Source organism: Anolis sagrei, chromosome 10 (assembly GCF_037176765.1).
Source record: "Anolis sagrei isolate rAnoSag1 chromosome 10, rAnoSag1.mat, whole genome shotgun sequence".
NCBI lineage: Eukaryota > Metazoa > Chordata > Lepidosauria > Squamata > Dactyloidae > Anolis > Anolis sagrei.
Genome location: NC_090030.1, coordinates 25,005,716 through 25,012,078, shown reverse-complemented (window position 1 = coordinate 25,012,078; position 6,363 = coordinate 25,005,716).

Here is a 6,363-nt window from a genome sequence, read left to right as displayed (position 1 = left end):
AAAACACTGGGGAAAATATACATACCTTGGGGAAAATATACATACCTTGACATTACGAAGTTGTTGTTGCTTGGTGCATTATGGAGGAGTATGGGCCCACATCCGACAGGGAGGCTCATGCCTCCGACAAGCCCAGCAGGTGGTGAGAGCCGGACGTGAGAGCATCCACCACGCTGCCTGGCCTTACATGGAGCGTCTTGCCTGACTCACATTCCTGCCGGCTGGCAAGTGGCGAGAGCCAGGCGAGGGCCAGGTCTTGCCCTTTTGAGCCCTCAGCTGGCTCGTGGTCTTGCTGGCTGGCAAGACCCCAAGGCATCTGAGGGAGGCTTCGCACGAGGCCCTTGGCTGGGTCGTGGCATTGGGGGTGGGGCCTAAGGAGGCGGCCTTGCGACCCCTCCAAAATGGCCAAACGACCCCCCTGGGGGTCGCGACCCCCAGGTTGAGAACCGCTGCCTTGGCTGGTAGGTCTAACCGGGTAACCAGAAGCAATTGGAGCCAGGAGTAGAGCCCACACCAGCAAGCATAGAAAGTAGATTGCCTGGGAAGGGTTAAAAGGGTTTTCCTCTTAAAAGAAAAGAAACCGTTCACGAAGCCAGTTACCTGTCCATTTGGGCAAGTTAAGAAGCATTTGTTTGTAGGTTCTTGTGGGTTTTTTCGGGCTATAGAGCCATGTTCTAGAGGCATTCTCTCCTGACGTTTCGCCTGCATCTATGGCAAGCATCCTCAGAGGTAGTGAGGTCTGTTGGAAGTAGGAAAAATGGGTTTATATATCTGTGGAATGGCTGGGGTGGGGCAAGGAGCTCTTCCCTGCTGCAGTTAGGTGTGAATGTTTAGCTGATCACCTTCATTAGCATTTGAAGGCCTGCCTGAGCCTGGGAAAATCTGTTGCTGGGAGGTGTTAATCTGTGCCTGGTTTTTTTCTCTCTGTTGTTTTGCTGTTATAATTTTAGAGTTTTTTAATACTGGTAGCCAGATTTTGTTCATTTTCATGGTCTCTTCCTTTCTGTTGAAATTGTCCACATGCTTGTGGATTTTAATGGTGATGAACCAGCCTGGACACAGCATATTATTTGAGAACACAGAAATGCTGGACCACACCAACAACCACCATGTCAGACTACACAGAGAAGCTATTGAAATCCACAAGCATGTGGACAATTTCAACAGAAAGGAAGAGACCATGAAAATGAACAAAATCTGGCTACCAGTATTAAAAAACTCTAAAATTATAACAGCAAAACAACAGAGAGGAAAAAACCAGGCACAGATTAACACCTCCCAGCAACAGATTTTCCCAGGCTCAGGCAGGCCTTCAAATGCTAATGAAGGTGATCAGCTGAACATTCACACCTAGCTGCAGCAGGGAAGAGCTCCTTGCCCTGCCCCAGCCATTCCACAGATATATAAACCCATTTTTCCTACTTCCAACAGACCTCACAACCTCTGAGGATGCTTGCCATAGATGCAGGCGAAACGTCAGGAGAAATGCCTCTAGAACATGGCTCTATAGCCCAAAAAAACCCACAAGAACCTAGTGATTCCAGCCATGAAAGCCTTCGACAATACAGCATTTGTTTGACTTGTCGAAGATCTGAGAAGTGTTTGTTTAAATTGTTGAAGATCTAAGCAACAATAAAGAACTTTGTTAAACTTTTCAAGCAATCTAAAGATTTTTGTATAGGAAAATCCTTAGGGCCTCTCAGCCGAGGCAACCCGGCTTCCCGCTAGGCACAAAGAGCACGTCATGTTCAAAAGACAATTATTATAGGCCCAGCGCGTGACAGCACACCAGTCCTGATTTACATGGTAGAATTAATGCACTTGTTGGGGTTCAGCCTGCGTGTGAACCTGAACCTGATTCTCTGATTGTATTTCCTGATGCAACTGAACAGGCTACTGAACATAAAGTTTTCCCTGATGGTTTGGAAACTGTTGATTCTGAGGTCAGTGGCTTGGAAAGTGAAACTGCACATCCTGATGAGAATGTTTCAGATTCAGGCAGTGATAGCTCTCCAGTGATAGCACCTGCCTTTTTTTTAAAATGAGGATAGAAAAGGACAGATTTGGAAAAACAGGAGTGAATCACAGAGTCTGCAAAGGTCAAGCAGATTAAAGGAAAGGGAAGCACAGGCTTCAAAGCCTGGAGGCGTGTCCCGAAACAGTTTCTTTAGTTTTAAGTGTCTCTCCCCGGGCCATCTCGTTAGATCAAGCATCATTTAGACTAAGGCAAGACCTTGGCAGATTTCCCGTTCCCCATGGCCTGCATTCCTAGAGGCTTCTAGTTTCCAAGTACGGTTAGTGAAATGCTAACAGGTTCCAGGTTTTTATAGTATTGCTTTTGGAATTTTGATCTAGTTCTGAGATATTCCTGACTGCTGAGTTTTACTGTGGCTTTTTGACTTTGTATTTTCCTCTATTTTGTAACCATTTTTCATCGATAAAAAAGGAATGTTTTTTTTTCCCTACAGTCAAGTGTGGTGGATTAATCTTATGGACTCGTTTCCTGATCTGGGTTGCAACAGCACTTTGGCTTTAAAACACAGAAAAGCAAGCCAGGAAGAAATCACCAGCAAATTGGCCTGCCGTACCATTTATTTGAGACCCAAACTTGAGATTCATGAAGCGAGCTCACAAACCCATAGACTGGCATCCCATCAGTGACAGATGATAGCATAAGCTGTGCGTGTATTCATGTATGGGGATTTATTCACCCAACAGACATATTGTGTTGGCACGCTTGGAATCAGTTTCACACACAGAACGGTTGCTTATTGCATACAACACTATAGTCATAAGCATGTCTTGTGCTACGTTGCTATTCTGTATGGGAATTGCGCATCTCTGCATATGAATATTATTTATTAGGCATGGGCAATCCATGGTTCTAAATCAGTGTTTCTCAACCTTCCTAATGCCGCGACCCCTTAATACAGTTCCTGATGTTGTGGTGACCCCCCAACCATAAAATTATTTTTGTTGCTACTGCGTAACTGTAATTTTTCTATTGCTATGAATTGTCACATAAATATCTGATATGCAGGATGTATGTTCATACACTGGACCAAATTTGACACAAATACTCGATACACCCAAATTTGAATACTGATGGGGTTGCGGGGAGGATTGATTTCGTCATTTGGGAATTGTGGTTGCTGGAATTTATAGTTTACCTACAATCAAAGAGCATCTGAACTCCACCAACAATGGAATTGAACCAATCTTGGCACACATAACTCCCATGACCAACAGAAAATACCGGAAGGGTTTGATGGGCATTGACCTTGAGTTTGGGAGTTGTAGTTCACCTACATCCACAGAGCACTGTGAACTCAAATAATGATGGATCTGAACCACACTTGGCATGAATCCTCAATATACCCAAATGTAAACACTGATGGTGTTTGGGGAAAATAGACCTTGACATTTGGGAACTGTAGTTGCTGGGATTTATAGTTCACATACAATCAAAGAGTACTCTCAACCTCACCAATGATAGAATTGGGCCAGACTTCCCACACAGGACCCCCATGATCAATAGAAAATACTGTGTTTTCTGATGGTCTTTCGTGACCCCTCTGACACCTCCTCGTGACCCCCCCAGGTTGAGAAACACTGTTCTAAATGGTTCTAAAGTACTTACAAAACTAAAGTTCTGGTGGTGAAAACTAGGGGGCACTAGTGCTTTGCTTCTACAGTGTTGCTAAAGTTCTGGTGGTGAAAATTTCAGAACTCTAACAACATTTTCAAAATTTCGTTATAAATTCCTAATGTAGGAATTTATGACAGTTCCTAATTGGTTCTGTCATAAACATTGCCAATAATGAAATAATAATGAAATTTTGAAATTTCTGTTAGTGTTCTGAAATTTTCACCACCAGAACTTTAGCAAAGCACCAGAGCCCCCTAGTGCTCACCACCAGAACTGTAGTTTTGTAAGTACTTTAGAACCATTTGGAACCATGGATTGCCCATTCCTATTATTTATGCTACACCGAAAGGATGTTGGATTGAAGTCACAAAGACAGTGAACATTATTTATTGAAGCAGTTACGTGTTTGGTAAGAAGCAGTCATCAACATATAGAAATCATTATATTTCTCTGCCAGGGATTTCCCATTCTGTCGTTGAAGAGAGAGCATTCGAGGAAAGATATCGGGAAACTACAAATCTTGGAATTCTGCAGGACAGAGACATGGAGAAGTGGCATTTAAAGAGGTATCACATTTGGGCATATTGAGTATTTTTGTAAAGTTTGGTCCAGATCCATCATTGTTTGAGTCCACAGTCATCTTTCGATGTGGGTGAACTACAACTCCAAAACCAAAGGACACTGTCCACCAAACCCTTCCAGTATTTCCTGTTGGTCATGGGAGAACTGTGTGCCAAGTTTGGTTCCATTCCATTGTTGGTGGGGTTCAGAAAGTTCTTTAATTGTCGGTGAACTATAAATCCCAGCAGCTACAACTCCCTAATGACAAAATATTTTTTTTGAGTGAAGGACATACATTGGGTTGTTAGGTGTCTTCTGTCCAAATTTGGTGTCAATTCCCCCAGTGGTTTTCGAGTTCTGTGAATACCACAAACGAACATTACATTTTTATTTATATAAATTATTATTATTATTATTATTATTATTATTATTATTATTATTATCTTATTCTGGTGCATGAAGGTTAAACAAGATGTCTAAATTCCCCTCTTCTTTTGGATACAGGAGTTCATCCAGGATATAAAGGAACAGCTCTCATCAGATAGAAGTTGGCATTACGAACAGGACCAGATTGGAATCAAGAGGAAAGGAATGAATTATTATATATGGCAACACCAGATGGTAACTACTCAATATAATGCAATATTTTGCCTTCTTGAGAGAGAGGGAAACATATAGAGATGAACAGAGCAAAAACACCGTCAGAACGCATGACAACATCTCGACAGCAGCCAAGTTGTTAGGCCTTGGGGTTTTCTCTTTCCGAGCAAAAGAAAACAGAGCTGGAAACAAGACATAGTGCTTCCTGCCATTCGGAAAATAAATTCTAGACACAAAAGTGGAAACTCTAGATCAGGGGTCCTCAAACTAAGGCCCGCGGGCCGTATCCGGCCCCCCGAGGGCATTTATCCGGCCCGCAGGGTGTGGAGAAGGGTGAGTCTCCATTTGCATGTGTGACAGGGGGGAACCTTTCTTTTCAATCCCACCACTGCCACCAATGTAACGAAAATAAGGGTCTTGTATTACATGTGACAGGGGGGAACCTTTCTTTTCAATCCCACCACTGCCACCACTGTAAAGAAGATCGTGTATTCTTACAGGCAGGAGAGAACACACACCGTCTCTAATCCCTCCTGTCAGACCCAAAGCGCTTCAACCCGAGTGTTGTTGTTATAACGTGAGTGTGTAATGGTAGGTTTGCTGCCACCACCCCAAATTACAGTTTGAGGAATTGTCTTGTTGTTGTACTTGAGGTTAAATGTCCCTATACACCGGCTCTTCCTTTTGGCTCCCTTTCTGGTGACTGAACTGTAGAGATGTGGAGGATTACTGAATCTAACTTTATATGATGAAACAAGGCTGAGGCAGACTAACAGTAAACTAGAGAACAGGTTTATTGAAGTATTTGAAGCAAACAACTGACTACTGAGAGGTACATACGTGTAACTTGTTTCTGAAGCACAGACTTATTAAGCAAATGGTTTCTTTAGAAGGAGTAACTTTTCCTTAACATGAGCTACTTTCCTCATACCATCATGTAATATGTATCAGTGCATTTCTTTGACTAGCCGCCCCTGGCTGCCTTCCAGAGTATCTAGGTTTTCCCTGGACTACTCTGAACTTTAGGGAAATAAACCCACTTGTATTCTGTCCTAATACAAGTAAACAAGCCTTCACTTTGACTGCCCTAGTCAAGCTATACAGAAGCACTTGCTCTTTAATTATTCCCTAACAGTCTAATTCCTAGCTCACTAAGAAGCTGTCTTCTCCCTGTCTGAAATCCTAATCCTTTCTCTGCTAGATCAAATCCTTCTCTCTCTCTTCTGTCAGAAATGACAGCCTATTTACACTCTCCTTCAACTCCTCCCCTTGGGGTCTGAACCAATCAGGAGTTAGCTGACTCCTCCCCTTGCCTCTCTGCCTATAACATCATGTCTGCCATCCTGAGCTGCCTTCCCAACATGGAGGCCAGCTCACTGATTTCCAGGCTACGGCCTACGAAGAAAAGGTATGAGTTCATTACACTTGCCAGTGCCGGAGAGCGTCCTTCTCCCAGCATTCGCAAGTGTGCGGGGGAAGGGCCGGTGGAGGGAACGTGTACCATGCTCCAGGTCTCTTCCCTCGCATACGTTTCAACACCAGAGTGTCCCTCT